The sequence below is a fragment of the Phyllobates terribilis genome, unplaced genomic scaffold (assembly GCF_046119375.1).
Source record: "Phyllobates terribilis strain yellow unplaced genomic scaffold, ASM4611937v1 Scaffold_7__3_contigs__length_470593459, whole genome shotgun sequence".
Classification (NCBI taxonomy): Eukaryota; Metazoa; Chordata; class Amphibia; order Anura; family Dendrobatidae; genus Phyllobates; species Phyllobates terribilis.
Genome location: NW_027362767.1, coordinates 255542661 through 255565868, shown reverse-complemented (window position 1 = coordinate 255565868; position 23208 = coordinate 255542661).

The following is a 23208-nucleotide window of genomic DNA, read 5'->3' as shown; positions in this document are numbered from 1 at the left end:
ACCAGCCATAAGAATAAAACCACCAGGAGATCCAAACCAGCCATAAGAATAAACCTCCAGGAGATCCAAACCAGCCATAAGAATAAACCTCCAGGAGATCCAAACCAGCCATAAGAATAAACCTCCGGGAGAACCAAACCAGCCATAAGAATAAACCCCCAGGAGAACCAAACCAGCCATAAGAATAAACCTCCAGGAGATCCAAACCAGCCATAAGAATAAACCTCCAGGAGAACCAAACCAGCCATAAGAATAAACCACCAGAGATCCAAACCAGCCATAAGAATAAACCTCCAGGAGAACCAAACCAGCCATAAGAATAAACCACCAGAGATCCAAACCAGCCATAAGAATAAACCTCCGGGAGAACCAAACCAGCCATAAGAATAAAACCCCCAGGAGATCCAAACCAGCCATAAGAATAAACCTCCAGGAGATCCAAACCAGCCATAAGAATAAACCTCCAGGAGATCCAAACCAGCCATAAGAATAAACCCCCAGGAGATCCAAACCAGCCATAAGAATAAACCTCCAGGAGATCCAAACCAGCCATAAGAATAAACCACCAGAGATCCAAACCAGCCATAAGAATAAACCTCCAGGAGAACCAAACCAGCCATAAGAATAAAACCCCCAGGAGATCCAAACCAGCCATAAGAATAAACCTCCAGGAGATCCAAACCAGCCATAAGAATAAACCCCCAGGAGATCCAAACCAGCCATAAGAATAAACCTCCAGGAGATCCAAACCAGCCAAAAGAATAAACCCCCAGGAGATCCAAACCAGCCATAAGAATAAACCACCAGAGATCCAAACCAGCCATAAGAATAAACCTCCAGGAGAACCAAACCAGCCATAAGAATAAACCACCAGAGATCCAAACCAGCCATAAGAATAAACCTCCAGGAGATCCAAACCAGCCATAAGAATAAAACCACCAGAGATCCAAACCAGCCATAAGAATAAACCTCCAGGAGAACCAAACCAGCCATAAGAATAAACCACCAGAGATCCAAACCAGCCATAAGAATAAACCTCCAGGAGATCCAAACCAGCCATAAGAATAAACCTCCAGGAGATCCAAACCAGCCATAAGAATAAACCTCCAGGAGATCCAAACCAGCCATAAGAATAAACCTCCGGGAGAACCAAACCAGCCATAAGAATAAAACACCAGAGATCCAATCCAGCCATAAGAATAAACCCCCAGGAGATCCAAACCAGCCATAAGAATAAACCTCCAGGAGATCCAAACCAGCCATAAGAATAAACCTCCAGGAGATCCAATCCAGCCATAAGAATAAAACCTCCAGGAGATCCAAACCAGCCATAAGAATAAACCTCCAGGAGATCCAAACCAGCCATAAGAATAAACCTCCAGGAGATCCAAACCAGCCATAAGAATAAACCTCCAGGAGATCCAAACCAGCCATAAGAATAAAACCTCCAGGAGATCCAAACCAGCCATAAGAATAAACCTCCAGGAGATCCAAACCAGCCAAAAGAATAAACCTCCAGGAGATCCAAACCAGCCATAAGAATAAAACCACCAGAGATCCAAACCAGCCATAAGAATAAACCCCCAGGAGATCCAAACCAGCCATAAGAATAAACCTCCAGGAGATCCAAACCAGCCATAAGAATAAACCACCAGAGATCCAAACCAGCCATAAGAATAAACCTCCAGGAGATCCAAACCAGCCATAAGAATAAACCTCCAGGAGATCCAAACCAGCCTTAAGAATAAAACCACCAGAGATCCAAACCAGCCATAAGAATAAACCCCCAGGAGATCCAAACCAGCCATAAGAATAAACCTCCAGGAGATCCAAACCAGCCATAAGAATAAACCACCAGAGATCCAAACCAGCCATAAGAATAAACCTCCAGGAGATCCAAACCAGCCATAAGAATAAACCTCCAGGAGATCCAAACCAGCCATAAGAATAAACCTCCAGGAGATCCAAACCAGCCATAAGAATAAACCTCCGGGAGAACCAAACCAGCCATAAGAATAAAACACCAGAGATCCAATCCAGCCATAAGAATAAACCCCCAGGAGATCCAAACCAGCCATAAGAATAAACCACCAGAGATCCAAACCAGCCATAAGAATAAACCTCCAGGAGATCCAAACCAGCCATAAGAATAAACCTCCAGGAGATCCAAACCAGCCTTAAGAATAAACCTCCAGGAGATCCAATCCAGCCATAAGAATAAAACCTCCAGGAGATCCAAACCAGCCATAAGAATAAACCTCCAGGAGATCCAAACCAGCCATAAGAATAAACCTCCAGGAGATCCAAACCAGCCATAAGAATAAAACCTCCAGGAGATCCAAACCAGCCATAAGAATAAACCTCCAGGAGATCCAAACCAGCCATAAGAATAAACCTCCAGGAGATCCAAACCAGCCATAAGAATAAAACACCAGAGATCCAATCCAGCCATAAGAATAAACCCCCAGGAGATCCAAACCAGCCATAAGAATAAACCTCCAGGAGATCCAAACCAGCCATAAGAATAAACCTCCAGGAGATCCAAACCAGCCATAAGAATAAACCTCCAGGAGATCCAAACCAGCCATAAGAATAAACCTCCGGGAGAACCAAACCAGCCATAAGAATAAAACACCAGAGATCCAATCCAGCCATAAGAATAAACCCCCAGGAGATCCAAACCAGCCATAAGAATAAACCACCAGAGATCCAAACCAGCCATAAGAATAAACCTCCAGGAGATCCAAACCAGCCATAAGAATAAACCTCCAGGAGATCCAAACCAGCCATAAGAATAAACCTCCAGGAGATCCAATCCAGCCATAAGAATAAAACCTCCAGGAGATCCAAACCAGCCATAAGAATAAACCTCCAGGAGATCCAAACCAGCCATAAGAATAAAACCTCCAGGAGATCCAAACCAGCCATAAGAATAAACCACCAGGAGATCCAAACCAGCCATAAGAATAAAACCACCAGAGATCCAAACCAGCCATAAGAATAAACCTCCAGGAGATCCAAACCAGCCATAAGAATAAACCTCCAGGAGATCCAAACCAGCCATAAGAATAAAACCACCAGAGATCCAAACCAGCCATAAGAATAAACCCCCAGGAGATCCAAACCAGCCATAAGAATAAACCTCCAGGAGATCCAAACCAGCCATAAGAATAAACCACCAGAGATCCAAACCAGCCATAAGAATAAACCTCCAGGAGATCCAAACCAGCCATAAGAATAAAACCACCAGAGATCCAAACCAGCCATAAGAATAAACCCCCAGGAGATCCAAACCAGCCATAAGAATAAACCTCCAGGAGATCCAAACCAGCCATAAGAATAAACCACCAGAGATCCAAACCAGCCATAAGAATAAACCTCCAGGAGATCCAAACCAGCCATAAGAATAAACCTCCGGGAGATCCAAACCAGCCATAAGAATAAACCTCCAGGAGATCCAAACCAGCCATAAGAATAAACCACCAGGAGATCCAAACCAGCCATAAGAATAAAACCACCAGAGATCCAATCCAGCCATAAGAATAAACCCCCAGGAGATCCAAACCAGCCATAAGAATAAACCTCCAGGAGATCCAAACCAGCCATAAGAATAAACCCCCAGGAGATCCAAACCAGCCATAAGAATAAACCTCCAGGAGATCCAAACCAGCCATAAGAATAAAACCACCAGAGATCCAATCCAGCCATAAGAATAAAACCTCCAGGAGATCCAAACCAGCCATAAGAATAAACCTCCAGGAGATCCAAACCAGCCATAAGAATAAACCTCCAGGAGATCCAAACCAGCCATAAGAATAAACCTCCAGGAGATCCAAACCAGCCATAAGAATAAAACCTCCAGGAGATCCAAACCAGCCATAAGAATAAACCTCCAGGAGATCCAAACCAGCCATAAGAATAAACCTCCAGGAGATCCAAACCAGCCATAAGAATAAAACCACCAGAGATCCAAACCAGCCATAAGAATAAACCCCCAGGAGATCCAAACCAGCCATAAGAATAAACCTCCAGGAGATCCAAACCAGCCATAAGAATAAACCACCAGAGATCCAAACCAGCCATAAGAATAAACCTCCAGGAGATCCAAACCAGCCATAAGAATAAACCTCCAGGAGATCCAAACCAGCCATAAGAATAAAACCCCCAGAGATCCAAACCAGCCATAAGAATAAACCCCCAGGAGATCCAAACCAGCCATAAGAATAAACCTCCAGGAGATCCAAACCAGCCATAAGAATAAACCACCAGAGATCCAAACCAGCCATAAGAATAAACCTCCAGGAGATCCAAACCAGCCATAAGAATAAACCTCCGGGAGAACCAAACCAGCCATAAGAATAAAACACCAGAGATCCAAACCAGCCATAAGAATAAACCTCCAGGAGATCCAAACCAGCCATAAGAATAAAACCACCAGAGATCCAAACCAGCCATAAGAATAAACCCCCAGGAGATCCAAACCAGCCATAAGAATAAACCTCCAGGAGATCCAAACCAGCCATAAGAATAAACCACCAGAGATCCAAACCAGCCATAAGAATAAACCTCCAGGAGATCCAAACCAGCCATAAGAATAAAACCACCAGAGATCCAAACCAGCCATAAGAATAAACCCCCAGGAGATCCAAACCAGCCATAAGAATAAACCTCCAGGAGATCCAAACCAGCCATAAGAATAAACCACCAGAGATCCAAACCAGCCATAAGAATAAACCTCCAGGAGATCCAAACCAGCCATAAGAATAAACCTCCGGGAGATCCAAACCAGCCATAAGAATAAACCTCCAGGAGATCCAAACCAGCCATAAGAATAAACCACCAGGAGATCCAAACCAGCCATAAGAATAAAACCACCAGAGATCCAATCCAGCCATAAGAATAAACCCCCAGGAGATCCAAACCAGCCATAAGAATAAACCTCCAGGAGATCCAAACCAGCCATAAGAATAAACCCCCAGGAGATCCAAACCAGCCATAAGAATAAACCTCCAGGAGATCCAAACCAGCCATAAGAATAAAACCACCAGAGATCCAATCCAGCCATAAGAATAAAACCTCCAGGAGATCCAAACCAGCCATAAGAATAAACCTCCAGGAGATCCAAACCAGCCATAAGAATAAACCTCCAGGAGATCCAAACCAGCCATAAGAATAAACCTCCAGGAGATCCAAACCAGCCATAAGAATAAAACCTCCAGGAGATCCAAACCAGCCATAAGAATAAACCTCCAGGAGATCCAAACCAGCCATAAGAATAAACCTCCAGGAGATCCAAACCAGCCATAAGAATAAAACCACCAGAGATCCAAACCAGCCATAAGAATAAACCCCCAGGAGATCCAAACCAGCCATAAGAATAAACCTCCAGGAGATCCAAACCAGCCATAAGAATAAACCACCAGAGATCCAAACCAGCCATAAGAATAAACCTCCAGGAGATCCAAACCAGCCATAAGAATAAACCTCCAGGAGATCCAAACCAGCCATAAGAATAAAACCCCCAGAGATCCAAACCAGCCATAAGAATAAACCCCCAGGAGATCCAAACCAGCCATAAGAATAAACCTCCAGGAGATCCAAACCAGCCATAAGAATAAACCACCAGAGATCCAAACCAGCCATAAGAATAAACCTCCAGGAGATCCAAACCAGCCATAAGAATAAACCTCCGGGAGAACCAAACCAGCCATAAGAATAAAACACCAGAGATCCAATCCAGCCATAAGAATAAACCCCCAGGAGATCCAAACCAGCCATAAGAATAAACCTCCAGGAGATCCAAACCAGCCATAAGAATAAACCTCCAGGAGATCCAAACCAGCCATAAGAATAAAACCACCAGGAGATCCAATCCAGCCATAAGAATAAAACCTCCAGGAGATCCAAACCAGCCATAAGAATAAACCTCCAGGAGATCCAAACCAGCCATAAGAATAAACCTCCAGGAGAACCAAACCAGCCATAAGAATAAACCTCCAGGAGATCCAATCCAGCCATAAGAATAAAACCTCCAGGAGATCCAAACCAGCCATAAGAATAAACCTCCAGGAGATCCAAACCAGCCATAAGAATAAACCTCCAGGAGATCCAAACCAGCCATAAGAATAAACCTCCAGGAGATCCAAACCAGCCATAAGAATAAAACCACCAGAGATCCAAACCAGCCATAAGAATAAACCCCCAGGAGATCCAAACCAGCCATAAGAATAAACCTCCAGGAGATCCAAACCAGCCATAAGAATAAAACCACCAGAGATCCAAACCAGCCTTAAGAATAAACCCCCAGGAGATCCAAACCAGCCATAAGAATAAACCTCCAGGAGATCCAAACCAGCCATAAGAATAAACCTCCAGGAGATCCAAACCAGCCATAAGAATAAACCTCCGGGAGATCCAAACCAGCCATAAGAATAAACCTCCAGGAGATCCAAACCAGCCATAAGAATAAACCTCCAGGAGATCCAAACCAGCCATAAGAATAAACCACCAGGAGATCCAAACCAGCCATAAGAATAAAACCCCAGGAGATCCAAACCAGCCATAAGAATAAAACCACCAGAGATCCAATCCAGCCATAAGAATAAACCTCCAGGAGATCCAAACCAGCCATAAGAATAAACCCCCAGGAGATCCAAACCAGCCATAAGAATAAACCTCCAGGAGATCCAAACCAGCCATAAGAATAAACCTCCAGGAGATCCAAACCAGCCATAAGAATAAAACCACCAGAGATCCAAACCAGCCATAAGAATAAACCCCCAGGAGATCCAAACCAGCCATAAGAATAAACCTCCAGGAGATCCAAACCAGCCATAAGAATAAAACCACCAGAGATCCAATCCAGCCATAAGAATAAACCCCCAGGAGATCCAAACCAGCCATAAGAATAAACCTCCAGGAGATCCAAACCAGCCATAAGAATAAACCCCCAGGAGATCCAAACCAGCCATAAGAATAAACCTCCAGGAGATCCAAACCAGCCATAAGAATAAACCTCCAGGAGATCCAAACCAGCCATAAGAATAAACCTCCAGGAGATCCAAACCAGCCATAAGAATAAACCACCAGGAGATCCAAACCAGCCATAAGAATAAACCTCCAGGAGATCCAAACCTGCCATAAGAATAAAACCCCAGGAGATCCAAACCAGCCATAAGAATAAAACCCCAGGAGATCCAAACCAGCCATAAGAATAAACCCCCAGGAGATCCAAACCAGCCATAAGAATAAACCTCCAGGAGATCCAAACCAGCCATAAGAATAAACCCCCAGGAGATCCAAACCAGCCATAAGAATAAATCTCCAGGAGATCCAAACCAGCCAAAAGAATAAAACCACCAGAGATCCAAACCAGCCATAAGAATAAAACCACTAGGAGATCCAAACCAGCCATAAGAATAAACCTCCAGGAGATCCAAACCAGCCAAAAGAATAAAACCACCAGAGATCCAAACCAGCCATAAGAATAAACCCCCAGGAGAACCAAACCAGCCATAAGAATAAACCTCCAGGAGATCCAATCCAGCCATAAGAATAAACCTCCAGGAGATCCAAACCAGCCATAAGAATAAACCTCCAGGAGATCCAAACCAGCCATAAGAATAAACCTCCGGGAGATCCAAACCAGCCATAAGAATAAACCCCCAGGAGATCCAAACCAGCCATAAGAATAAACCCCCAGGAGATCCAAACCAGCCATAAGAATAAACCTCCAGGAGATCCAAACCAGCCATAAGAATAAACCACCAGGAGATCCAAACCAGCCATAAGAATAAACCCCCAGGAGATCCAAACCAGCCATAAGAATAAACCACCAGGAGATCCAAACCAGCCATAAGAATAAACCTCCAGGAGATCCAAACCAGCCAAAAGAATAAAACCACCAGAGATCCAAACCAGCCATAAGAATAAAACCACTAGGAGATCCAAACCAGCCATAAGAATAAACCTCCAGGAGATCCAAACCAGCCAAAAGAATAAAACCACCAGAGATCCAAACCAGCCATAAGAATAAACCCCCAGGAGATCCAAACCAGCCATAAGAATAAACCTCCAGGAGATCCAAACCAGCCATAAGAATAAACCTCCGGGAGATCCAAACCAGCCATAAGAATAAACCCCCAGGAGATCCAAACCAGCCATAAGAATAAACCCCCAGGAGATCCAAACCAGCCATAAGAATAAACCCCCAGGAGATCCAAACCAGCCATAAGAATAAACCCCCAGGAGATCCAAACCAGCCATAAGAATAAACCCCCAGGAGATCCAAACCAGCCATAAGAATAAACCTCCAGGAGATCCAAACCAGCCATAAGAATAAAACCACCAGAGATCCAATCCAGCCATAAGAATAAACCCCCAGGAGATCCAAACCAGCCATAAGAATAAACCTCCAGGAGATCCAAACCAGCCATAAGAATAAACCCCCAGGAGATCCAAACCAGCCATAAGAATAAACCTCCAGGAGATCCAAACCAGCCATAAGAATAAACCCCCAGGAGATCCAAACCAGCCATAAGAATAAACTTCCGGGAGAACCAAACCAGCCATAAGAATAAAACCACTAGGAGATCCAAACCAGCCATAAGAATAAACCTCCAGGAGATCCAAACCAGCCATAAGAATAAACCTCCGGGAAATCCAAACCAGCCATAAGAATAAACCACCAGGAGAACCAAACCAGCCATAAGAATAAACCTCCAGGAGAACCAAACCAGCCATAAGAATAAACCCCCAGGAGATCCAAACCAGCCATAAAAATAAACCTCCAGGAGATCCAAACCAGCCATAAGAATAAACCACCAGAGATCCAAACCAGCCATAAGAATAAAACCACCAGGAGATCCAAACCAGCCATAAGAATAAAACCACCAGAGATCCAAACCAGCCATAAGAATAAAACCACCAGGAGATCCAAACCAGCCATAAGAATAAACCTCCAGGAGAACCAAACCAGCCATAAGAATAAAACCCCAGGAGAACCAAACCAGCCATAAGAATAAAACCACCAGGAGATCCAAACCAGCCATAAGAATAAAACCACCAGGAGAACCAAACCAGCCATAAGAATAAACCTCCAGGAGATCCAAACCAGCCATAAGAATAAACCTCCAGGAGATACAAACCAGCCATAAGAATAAACCACCAGGAGATCCAAACCAGCCATAAGAATAAACCTCCAGGAGATCCAAACCAGCCAAAAGAATAAACCACCAGAAATCCAAACCAGCCAAAAGAATAAACCTCCAGGAGATCCAAACCAGCCATAAGAATAAACCCCCAGGAGAACCAAACCAGCCATAAGAATAAACCTCCAGGAGATCCAAACCAGCCATAAGAATAAACCTCCAGGAGAACCAAACCAGCCATAAGAATAAAACCCCCAGGAGAACCAAACCAGCCATAAGAATAAACCTCCAGGAGATCCAAACCAGCCATAAGAATAAACCTCCAGGAGATCCAAACCAGCCATAAGAATAAAACCTCCAGGAGATCCAAACCAGCCATAAGAATAAACCACCAGGAGATCCAAACCAGCCATAAGAATAAACCTCCAGGAGATCCAAACCAGCCATAAGAATAAAACCACCAGAGATCCAAACCAGCCATAAAAATAAACCCCCAGGAGATCCAAACCAGCCATAAGAATAAACCTCCAGGAGATCCAAACCAGCCATAAGAATAAACCACCAGAGATCCAAACCAGCCATAAGAATAAAACTCCAGGAGAACCAAACCAGCCATAAGAATAAACCACCAGAGATCCAAACCAGCCATAAGAATAAACCTCCAGGAGATCCAAACCAGCCATAAGAATAAACCTCGAGGAGATCCAAACCAGCCATAAGAATAAACCTCCGGGAGAACCAAACCAGCCATAAGAATAAAACCACCAGAGATCCAATCCAGCCATAAGAATAAAACCGCCAGGAGAACCAAACCAGCCATAAGAATAAAACCACCAGGAGATCCAAACCAGCCATAAGAATAAACCTCCAGGAGATCCAAACCAGCCATAAGAATAAACCTCCAGGAGATCCAAACCAGCCATAAGAATAAACCTCCGGGAGAACCAAACCAGCCATAAGAATAAACCCCCAGGAGAACCAAACCAGCCATAAGAATAAACCTCCAGGAGATCCAAACCAGCCATAAGAATAAACCTCCAGGAGAACCAAACCAGCCATAAGAATAAACCACCAGAGATCCAAACCAGCCATAAGAATAAACCTCCAGGAGAACCAAACCAGCCATAAGAATAAACCACCAGAGATCCAAACCAGCCATAAGAATAAACCTCCGGGAGAACCAAACCAGCCATAAGAATAAAACCCCCAGGAGATCCAAACCAGCCATAAGAATAAACCTCCAGGAGATCCAAACCAGCCATAAGAATAAACCTCCAGGAGATCCAAACCAGCCATAAGAATAAACCCCCAGGAGATCCAAACCAGCCATAAGAATAAACCTCCAGGAGATCCAAACCAGCCATAAGAATAAACCACCAGAGATCCAAACCAGCCATAAGAATAAACCTCCAGGAGAACCAAACCAGCCATAAGAATAAAACCCCCAGGAGATCCAAACCAGCCATAAGAATAAACCTCCAGGAGATCCAAACCAGCCATAAGAATAAACCCCCAGGAGATCCAAACCAGCCATAAGAATAAACCTCCAGGAGATCCAAACCAGCCAAAAGAATAAACCCCCAGGAGATCCAAACCAGCCATAAGAATAAACCACCAGAGATCCAAACCAGCCATAAGAATAAACCTCCAGGAGAACCAAACCAGCCATAAGAATAAACCACCAGAGATCCAAACCAGCCATAAGAATAAACCTCCAGGAGATCCAAACCAGCCATAAGAATAAACCTCCAGGAGATCCAAACCAGCCATAAGAATAAACCTCCAGGAGATCCAAACCAGCCATAAGAATAAACCTCCGGGAGAACCAAACCAGCCATAAGAATAAAACACCAGAGATCCAATCCAGCCATAAGAATAAACCCCCAGGAGATCCAAACCAGCCATAAGAATAAACCTCCAGGAGATCCAAACCAGCCATAAGAATAAACCTCCAGGAGATCCAATCCAGCCATAAGAATAAAACCTCCAGGAGATCCAAACCAGCCATAAGAATAAACCTCCAGGAGATCCAAACCAGCCATAAGAATAAACCTCCAGGAGATCCAAACCAGCCATAAGAATAAACCTCCAGGAGATCCAAACCAGCCATAAGAATAAAACCTCCAGGAGATCCAAACCAGCCATAAGAATAAACCTCCAGGAGATCCAAACCAGCCATAAGAATAAACCTCCAGGAGATCCAAACCAGCCATAAGAATAAAACCACCAGAGATCCAAACCAGCCATAAGAATAAACCCCCAGGAGATCCAAACCAGCCATAAGAATAAACCTCCAGGAGATCCAAACCAGCCATAAGAATAAACCACCAGAGATCCAAACCAGCCATAAGAATAAACCTCCAGGAGATCCAAACCAGCCATAAGAATAAACCTCCAGGAGATCCAAACCAGCCATAAGAATAAACCTCCAGGAGATCCAAACCAGCCATAAGAATAAACCTCCGGGAGAACCAAACCAGCCATAAGAATAAAACACCAGAGATCCAATCCAGCCATAAGAATAAACCCCCAGGAGATCCAAACCAGCCATAAGAATAAACCACCAGAGATCCAAACCAGCCATAAGAATAAACCTCCAGGAGATCCAAACAAGCCATAAGAATAAACCTCCAGGAGATCCAAACCAGCCTTAAGAATAAACCTCCAGGAGATCCAATCCAGCCATAAGAATAAAACCTCCAGGAGATCCAAACCAGCCATAAGAATAAACCTCCAGGAGATCCAAACCAGCCATAAGAATAAACCTCCAGGAGATCCAAACCAGCCATAAGAATAAAACCTCCAGGAGATCCAAACCAGCCATAAGAATAAACCTCCAGGAGATCCAAACCAGCCATAAGAATAAACCTCCAGGAGATCCAAACCAGCCATAAGAATAAAACACCAGAGATCCAATCCAGCCATAAGAATAAACCCCCAGGAGATCCAAACCAGCCATAAGAATAAACCTCCAGGAGATCCAAACCAGCCATAAGAATAAACCTCCAGGAGATCCAAACCAGCCATAAGAATAAACCTCCAGGAGATCCAAACCAGCCATAAGAATAAACCTCCGGGAGAACCAAACCAGCCATAAGAATAAAACACCAGAGATCCAATCCAGCCATAAGAATAAACCCCCAGGAGATCCAAACCAGCCATAAGAATAAACCACCAGAGATCCAAACCAGCCATAAGAATAAACCTCCAGGAGATCCAAACCAGCCATAAGAATAAACCTCCAGGAGATCCAAACCAGCCATAAGAATAAACCTCCAGGAGATCCAATCCAGCCATAAGAATAAAACCTCCAGGAGATCCAAACCAGCCATAAGAATAAACCTCCAGGAGATCCAAACCAGCCATAAGAATAAAACCTCCAGGAGATCCAAACCAGCCATAAGAATAAACCACCAGGAGATCCAAACCAGCCATAAGAATAAAACCACCAGAGATCCAAACCAGCCATAAGAATAAACCTCCAGGAGATCCAAACCAGCCATAAGAATAAACCTCCAGGAGATCCAAACCAGCCATAAGAATAAAACCACCAGAGATCCAAACCAGCCATAAGAATAAACCCCCAGGAGATCCAAACCAGCCATAAGAATAAACCTCCAGGAGATCCAAACCAGCCATAAGAATAAAACCACCAGAGATCCAAACCAGCCATAAGAATAAACCACCAGAGATCCAAACCAGCCATAAGAATAAACCTCCAGGAGATCCAAACCAGCCATAAGAATAAAACCACCAGAGATCCAAACCAGCCATAAGAATAAACCCCCAGGAGATCCAAACCAGCCATAAGAATAAACCTCCAGGAGATCCAAACCAGCCATAAGAATAAACCACCAGAGATCCAAACCAGCCATAAGAATAAACCTCCAGGAGATCCAAACCAGCCATAAGAATAAACCTCCGGGAGATCCAAACCAGCCATAAGAATAAACCTCCAGGAGATCCAAACCAGCCATAAGAATAAACCACCAGGAGATCCAAACCAGCCATAAGAATAAAACCACCAGAGATCCAATCCAGCCATAAGAATAAAACCACCAGAGATCCAATCCAGCCATAAGAATAAACCCCCAGGAGATCCAAATCAGCCATAAGAATAAACCTCCAGGAGATCCAAACCAGCCATAAGAATAAACCCCCAGAAGATCCAAACCAGCCATAAGAATAAACCTCCAGGAGATCCAAACCAGCCATAAGAATAAAACCACCAGAGATCCAATCCAGCCATAAGAATAAAACCTCCAGGAGATCCAAACCAGCCATAAGAATAAACCTCCAGGGGATCCAAACCAGCCATAAGAATAAACCTCCAGGAGATCCAAACCAGCCATAAGAATAAACCTCCAGGAGATCCAAACCAGCCATAAGAATAAAACCTCCAGGAGATCCAAACCAGCCATAAGAATAAACCTCCAGGAGATCCAAACCAGCCATAAGAATAAACCTCCAGGAGATCCAAACCAGCCATAAGAATAAAACCACCAGAGATCCAAACCAGCCATAAGAATAAACCCCCAGGAGATCCAAACCAGCCATAAGAATAAACCTCCAGGAGATCCAAACCAGCCATAAGAATAAACCACCAGAGATCCAAACCAGCCATAAGAATAAACCTCCAGGAGATCCAAACCAGCCATAAGAATAAACCTCCAGGAGATCCAAACCAGCCATAAGAATAAACCTCCAGGAGATCCAAACCAGCCATAAGAATAAACCTCCGGGAGAACCAAACCAGCCATAAGAATAAAACACCAGAGATCCAATCCAGCCATAAGAATAAACCCCCAGGAGATCCAAACCAGCCATAAGAATAAACCTCCAGGAGATCCAAACCAGCCATAAGAATAAACCTCCAGGAGATCCAAACCAGCCATAAGAATAAAACCACCAGGAGATCCAATCCAGCCATAAGAATAAAACCTCCAGGAGATCCAAACCAGCCATAAGAATAAACCTCCAGGAGATCCAAACCAGCCATAAGAATAAACCTCCAGGAGATCCAATCCAGCCATAAGAATAAAACCTCCAGGAGATCCAAACCAGCCATAAGAATAAACCTCCAGGAGATCCAAACCAGCCATAAGAATAAACCTCCAGGAGATCCAAACCAGCCATAAGAATAAACCTCCAGGAGATCCAAACCAGCCATAAGAATAAAACCACCAGAGATCCAAACCAGCCATAAGAATAAACCCCCAGGAGATCCAAACCAGCCATAAGAATAAACCTCCAGGAGATCCAAACCAGCCATAAGAATAAAACCACCAGAGATCCAAACCAGCCTTAAGAATAAACCCCCAGGAGATCCAAACCAGCCATAAGAATAAACCTCCAGGAGATCCAAACCAGCCATAAGAATAAACCTCCAGGAGATCCAAACCAGCCATAAGAATAAACCTCCGGGAGATCCAAACCAGCCATAAGAATAAACCTCCAGGAGATCCAAACCAGCCATAAGAATAAACCTCCAGGAGATCCAAACCAGCCATAAGAATAAACCACCAGGAGATCCAAACCAGCCATAAGAATAAAACCCCAGGAGATCCAAACCAGCCATAAGAATAAAACCACCAGAGATCCAATCCAGCCATAAGAATAAACCTCCAGGAGATCCAAACCAGCCATAAGAATAAACCCCCAGGAGATCCAAACCAGCCATAAGAATAAACCTCCAGGAGATCCAAACCAGCCATAAGAATAAACCTCCAGGAGATCCAAACCAGCCATAAGAATAAAACCACCAGAGATCCAAACCAGCCATAAGAATAAACCCCCAGGAGATCCAAACCAGCCATAAGAATAAACCTCCAGGAGATCCAAACCAGCCATAAGAATAAAACCACCAGAGATCCAATCCAGCCATAAGAATAAACCCCCAGGAGATCCAAACCAGCCATAAGAATAAACCTCCAGGAGATCCAAACCAGCCATAAGAATAAACCCCCAGGAGATCCAAACCAGCCATAAGAATAAACCTCCAGGAGATCCAAACCAGCCATAAGAATAAACCTCCAGGAGATCCAAACCAGCCATAAGAATAAACCTCCAGGAGATCCAAACCAGCCATAAGAATAAACCACCAGGAGATCCAAACCAGCCATAAGAATAAACCTCCAGGAGATCCAAACCTGCCATAAGAATAAAACCCCAGGAGATCCAAACCAGCCATAAGAATAAAACCCCAGGAGATCCAAACCAGCCATAAGAATAAACCCCCAGGAGATCCAAACCAGCCATAAGAATAAACCTCCAGGAGATCCAAACCAGCCATAAGAATAAACCCCCAGGAGATCCAAACCAGCCATAAGAATAAATCTCCAGGAGATCCAAACCAGCCAAAAGAATAAAACCACCAGAGATCCAAACCAGCCATAAGAATAAAACCACTAGGAGATCCAAACCAGCCATAAGAATAAACCTCCAGGAGATCCAAACCAGCCAAAAGAATAAAACCACCAGAGATCCAAACCAGCCATAAGAATAAACCCCCAGGAGAACCAAACCAGCCATAAGAATAAACCTCCAGGAGATCCAATCCAGCCATAAGAATAAACCCCCAGGAGATCCAAACCAGCCATAAGAATAAACCTCCAGGAGATCCAAACCAGCCATAAGAATAAACCTCCAGGAGATCCAAACCAGCCATAAGAATAAACCTCCGGGAGATCCAAACCAGCCATAAGAATAAACCTCCAGGAGATCCAAACCAGCCATAAGAATAAACCACCAGGAGATCCAAACCAGCCATAAGAATAAACCCCCAGGAGATCCAAACCAGCCATAAGAATAAACCACCAGGAGATCCAAACCAGCCATAAGAATAAACCTCCAGGAGATCCAAACCAGCCATAAGAATAAACCCCCAGGAGATCCAAACCAGCCATAAGAATAAACCTCCAGGAGATCCAAACCAGCCAAAAGAATAAAACCACCAGAGATCCAAACCAGCCATAAGAATAAACCCCCAGGAGATCCAAACCAGCCATAAGAATAAACCTCCAGGAGATCCAAACCAGCCATAAGAATAAACCTCCAGGAGATCCAAACCAGCCATAAGAATAAACCCCCAGGAGAACCAAACCAGCCTTAAGAATAAACCCCCAGGAGATCCAAACCAGCCATAAGAATAAACCTCCAGGAGATCCAAACCAGCCATAAGAATAAACCTCCGGGAGATCCAAACCAGCCATAAGAATAAACCTCCAGGAGATCCAAACCAGCCATAAGAATAAACCTCCAGGAGATCCAAACCAGCCATAAGAATAAACCACCAGGAGATCCAAACCAGCCATAAGAATAAAACCCCAGGAGATCCAAACCAGCCATAAGAATAAAACCACCAGAGATCCAATCCAGCCATAAGAATAAACCTCCAGGAGATCCAAACCAGCCATAAGAATAAACCCCCAGGAGATCCAAACCAGCCATAAGAATAAACCTCCAGGAGATCCAAACCAGCCATAAGAATAAACCTCCAGGAGATCCAAACCAGCCATAAGAATAAAACCACCAGAGATCCAAACCAGCCATAAGAATAAACCCCCAGGAGATCCAAACCAGCCATAAGAATAAACCTCCAGGAGATCCAAACCAGCCATAAGAATAAAACCACCAGAGATCCAATCCAGCCATAAGAATAAACCCCCAGGAGATCCAAACCAGCCATAAGAATAAACCTCCAGGAGATCCAAACCAGCCATAAGAATAAACCCCCAGGAGATCCAAACCAGCCATAAGAATAAACCTCCAGGAGATCCAAACCAGCCATAAGAATAAACCTCCAGGAGATCCAAACCAGCCATAAGAATAAACCCCCAGGAGATCCAAACCAGCCATAAGAATAAATCTCCAGGAGATCCAAACCAGCCAAAAGAATAAAACCACCAGAGATCCAAACCAGCCATAAGAATAAAACCACTAGGAGATCCAAACCAGCCATAAGAATAAACCTCCAGGAGATCCAAACCAGCCAAAAGAATAAAACCACCAGAGATCCAAACCAGCCATAAGAATAAACCTCCAGGAGAACCAAACCAGCCAAAAGAATAAACCCCCAGGAGATCCAAACCAGCCATAAGAATAAACCCCCAGGAGAACCAAACCAGCCATAAGAATAAACCTCCAGGAGATCCAATCCAGCCATAAGAATAAACCCCCAGGAGATCCAAACCAGCCATAAGAATAAACCTCCAGGAGATCCAAACCAGCCATAAGAATAAACCACCAGGAGATCCAAACCAGCCATAAGAATAAACCTCCTGGAGAACCAAACCAGCCATAAGAATAAACCTCCGGGAGAACCAAACCAGCCATAAGAATAAAACACCAGAGATCCAATCCAGCCATAAGAATAAACCCCCAGGAGATCCAAACCAGCCATAAGAATAAACCTCCAGGAGATCCAAACCAGCCATAAGAATAAACCTCCAGGAGATCCAAACCAGCCATAAGAATAAAACCACCAGGAGATCCAATCCAGCCATAAGAATAAAACCTCCAGGAGATCCAAACCAGCCATAAGAATAAACCTCCAGGAGATCCAAACCAGCCATAAGAATAAACCTCCAGGAGAACCAAACCAGCCATAAGAATAAACCTCCAGGAGATCCAATCCAGCCATAAGAATAAAACCTCCAGGAGATCCAAACCAGCCATAAGAATAAACCTCCAGGAGATCCAAACCAGCCATAAGAATAAACCTCCAGGAGATCCAAACCAGCCATAAGAATAAACCTCCAGGAGATCCAAACCAGCCATAAGAATAAAACCACCAGAGATCCAAACCAGCCATAAGAATAAACCCCCAGGAGATCCAAACCAGCCATAAGAATAAACCTCCAGGAGATCCAAACCAGCCATAAGAATAAAACCACCAGAGATCCAAACCAGCCTTAAGAATAAACCCCCAGGAGATCCAAACCAGCCATAAGAATAAACCTCCAGGAGATCCAAACCAGCCATAAGAATAAACCTCCAGGAGATCCAAACCAGCCATAAGAATAAACCTCCGGGAGATCCAAACCAGCCATAAGAATAAACCTCCAGGAGATCCAAACCAGCCATAAGAATAAACCTCCAGGAGATCCAAACCAGCCATAAGAATAAACCACCAGGAGATCCAAACCAGCCATAAGAATAAAACCCCAGGAGATCCAAACCAGCCATAAGAATAAAACCACCAGAGATCCAATCCAGCCATAAGAATAAACCTCCAGGAGATCCAAACCAGCCATAAGAATAAACCCCCAGGAGATCCAAACCAGCCATAAGAATAAACCTCCAGGAGATCCAAACCAGCCATAAGAATAAACCTCCAGGAGATCCAAACCAGCCATAAGAATAAAACCACCAGAGATCCAAACCAGCCATAAGAATAAACCCCCAGGAGATCCAAACCAGCCATAAGAATAAACCTCCAGGAGATCCAAACCAGCCATAAGAATAAAACCACCAGAGATCCAATCCAGCCATAAGAATAAACCCCCAGGAGATCCAAACCAGCCATAAGAATAAACCTCCAGGAGATCCAAACCAGCCATAAGAATAAACCCCCAGGAGATCCAAACCAGCCATAAGAATAAACCTCCAGGAGATCCAAACCAGCCATAAGAATAAACCTCCAGGAGATCCAAACCAGCCATAAGAATAAACCTCCAGGAGATCCAAACCAGCCATAAGAATAAACCACCAGGAGATCCAAACCAGCCATAAGAATAAACCTCCAGGAGATCCAAACCTGCCATAAGAATAAAACCCCAGGAGATCCAAACCAGCCATAAGAATAAAACCCCAGGAGATCCAAACCAGCCATAAGAATAAACCCCCAGGAGATCCAAACCAGCCATAAGAATAAACCTCCAGGAGATCCAAACCAGCCATAAGAATAAACCCCCAGGAGATCCAAACCAGCCATAAGAATAAATCTCCAGGAGATCCAAACCAGCCAAAAGAATAAAACCACCAGAGATCCAAACCAGCCATAAGAATAAAACCACTAGGAGATCCAAACCAGCCATAAGAATAAACCTCCAGGAGATCCAAACCAGCCAAAAGAATAAAACCACCAGAGATCCAAACCAGCCATAAGAATAAACCCCCAGGAGAACCAAACCAGCCATAAGAATAAACCTCCAGGAGATCCAATCCAGCCATAAGAATAAACCCCCAGGAGATCCAAACCAGCCATAAGAATAAACCTCCAGGAGATCCAAACCAGCCATAAGAATAAACCTCCAGGAGATCCAAACCAGCCATAAGAATAAACCTCCGGGAGATCCAAACCAGCCATAAGAATAAACCCCCAGGAGATCCAAACCAGCCATAAGAATAAACCCCCAGGAGATCCAAACCAGCCATAAGAATAAACCTCCAGGAGATCCAAACCAGCCATAAGAATAAACCACCAGGAGATCCAAACCAGCCATAAGAATAAACCCCCAGGAGATCCAAACCAGCCAAAAGAATAAACCACCAGGAGATCCAAACCAGCCATAAGAATAAACCTCCAGGAGATCCAAACCAGCCAAAAGAATAAAACCACCAGAGATCCAAACCAGCCATAAGAATAAAACCACTAGGAGATCCAAACCAGCCATAAGAATAAACCTCCAGGAGATCCAAACCAGCCAAAAGAATAAAACCACCAGAGATCCAAACCAGCCATAAGAATAAACCCCCAGGAGATCCAAACCAGCCATAAGAATAAACCTCCAGGAGATCCAAACCAGCCATAAGAATAAACCTCCGGGAGATCCAAACCAGCCATAAGAATAAACCCCCAGGAGATCCAAACCAGCCATAAGAATAAACCCCCAGGAGATCCAAACCAGCCATAAGAATAAACCCCCAGGAGATCCAAACCAGCCATAAGAATAAACCCCAGGAGATCCAAACCAGCCATAAGAATAAACCCCCAGGAGATCCAAACCAGCCATAAGAATAAACCTCCAGGAGATCCAAACCAGCCATAAGAATAAAACCACCAGAGATCCAATCCAGCCATAAGAATAAACCCCCAGGAGATCCAAACCAGCCATAAGAATAAACCTCCAGGAGATCCAAACCAGCCATAAGAATAAACCCCCAGGAGATCCAAACCAGCCATAAGAATAAACCTCCGGGAGAACCAAACCAGCCATAAGAATAAAACCACTAGGAGATCCAAACCAGCCATAAGAATAAACCTCCAGGAGATCCAAACCAGCCATAAGAATAAACCTCCGGGAAATCCAAACCAGCCATAAGAATAAACCACCAGGAGAACCAAACCAGCCATAAGAATAAACCTCCAGGAGAACCAAACCAGCCATAAGAATAAACCCCCAGGAGATCCAAACCAGCCATAAAAATAAACCTCCAGGAGATCCAAACCAGCCATAAGAATAAACCACCAGAGATCCAAACCAGCCATAAGAATAAAACCACCAGGAGATCCAAACCAGCCATAAGAATAAAACCACCAGAGATCCAAACCAGCCATAAGAATAAAACCACCAGGAGATCCAAACCAGCCATAAGAATAAACCTCCAGGAGAACCAAACCAGCCATAAGAATAAAACCCCAGGAGAACCAAACCAGCCATAAGAATAAAACCACCAGGAGATCCAAACCAGCCATAAGAATAAAACCACCAGGAGAACCAAACCAGCCATAAGAATAAACCTCCAGGAGATCCAAACCAGCCATAAGAATAAACCTCCAGGAGATACAAACCAGCCATAAGAATAAACCACCAGGAGATCCAAACCAGCCATAAGAATAAACCTCCAGGAGATCCAAACCAGCCAAAAGAATAAACCACCAGAGATCCAAACCAGCCAAAAGAATAAACCTCCAGGAGATCCAAACCAGCCATAAGAATAAACCCCCAGGAGAACCAAACCAGCCATAAGAATAAACCTCCAGGAGATCCAAACCAGCCATAAGAATAAACCTCCAGGAGAACCAAACCAGCCATAAGAATAAAACCCCCAGGAGAACCAAACCAGCCATAAGAATAAACCTCCAGGAGATCCAAACCAGCCATAAGAATAAACCTCCAGGAGATCCAAACCAGCCATAAGAATAAAACCTCCAGGAGATCCAAACCAGCCATAAGAATAAACCACCAGGAGATCCAAACCAGCCATAAGAATAAACCTCCAGGAGATCCAAACCAGCCATAAGAATAAAACCACCAGAGATCCAAACCAGCCATAAAAATAAACCCCCAGGAGATCCAAACCAGCCATAAGAATAAACCTCCAGGAGATCCAAACCAGCCATAAGAATAAACCACCAGAGATCCAAACCAGCCATAAGAATAAACCTCCAGGAGAACCAAACCAGCCATAAGAATAAACCACCAGAGATCCAAACCAGCCATAAGAATAAACCTCCAGGAGATCCAAACCAGCCATAAGAATAAAACTCCAGGAGAACCAAACCAGCCATAAGAATAAACCACCAGAGATCCAAACCAGCCATAAGAATAAACCTCCAGGAGATCCAAACCAGCCATAAGAATAAACCTCCAGGAGATCCAAACCAGCCATAAGAATAAACCTCCGGGAGAACCAAACCAGCCATAAGAATAAAACCACCAGAGATCCAATCCAGCCATAAGAATAAAACCGCCAGGAGAACCAAACCAGCCATAAGAATAAAACCACCAGGAGATCCAAACCAGCCATAAGAATAAACCTCCAGTAGATCCAAACCAGCCATAAGAATAAACCTCCAGGAGATCCAAACCAGCCATAAGAATAAACCTCCGGGAGAACCAAACCAGCCATAAGAATAAACCCCCAGGAGAACCAAACCAGCCATAAGAATAAACCTCCAGGAGATCCAAACCAGCCATAAGAATAAACCTCCAGGAGAACCAAACCAGCCATAAGAATAAACCACCAGAGATCCAAACCAGCCATAAGAATAAACCTCCAGGAGAACCAAACCAGCCATAAGAATAAACCACCAGAGATCCAAACCAGCCATAAGAATAAACCTCCGGGAGAACCAAACCAGCCATAAGAATAAAACCCCCAGGAGATCCAAACCAGCCATAAGAATAAACCTCCAGGAGATCCAAACCAGCCATAAGAATAAACCTCCAGGAGATCCAAACCAGCCATAAGAATAAACCCCCAGGAGATCCAAACCAGCCATAAGAATAAACCTCCAGGAGATCCAAACCAGCCATAAGAATAAACCACCAGAGATCCAAACCAGCCATAAGAATAAACCTCCAGGAGAACCAAACCAGCCATAAGAATAAAACCCCCAGGAGATCCAAACCAGCCATAAGAATAAACCTCCAGGAGATCCAAACCAGCCATAAGAATAAACCCCCAGGAGATCCAAACCAGCCATAAGAATAAACCTCCAGGAGATCCAAACCAGCCAAAAGAATAAACCCCCAGGAGATCCAAACCAGCCATAAGAATAAACCACCAGAGATCCAAACCAGCCATAAGAATAAACCTCCAGGAGAACCAAACCAGCCATAAGAATAAACCACCAGAGATCCAAACCAGCCATAAGAATAAACCTCCAGGAGATCCAAACCAGCCATAAGAATAAACCTCCAGGAGATCCAAACCAGCCATAAGAATAAACCTCCAGGAGATCCAAACCAGCCATAAGAATAAACCTCCGGGAGAACCAAACCAGCCATAAGAATAAAACACCAGAGATCCAATCCAGCCATAAGAATAAACCCCCAGGAGATCCAAACCAGCCATAAGAATAAACCTCCAGGAGATCCAAACCAGCCATAAGAATAAACCTCCAGGAGATCCAATCCAGCCATAAGAATAAAACCTCCAGGAGATCCAAACCAGCCATAAGAATAAACCTCCAGGAGATCCAAACCAGCCATAAGAATAAACCTCCAGGAGATCCAAACCAGCCATAAGAATAAACCTCCAGGAGATCCAAACCAGCCATAAGAATAAAACCTCCAGGAGATCCAAACCAGCCATAAGAATAAACCTCCAGGAGATCCAAACCAGCCATAAGAATAAACCTCCAGGAGATCCAAACCAGCCATAAGAATAA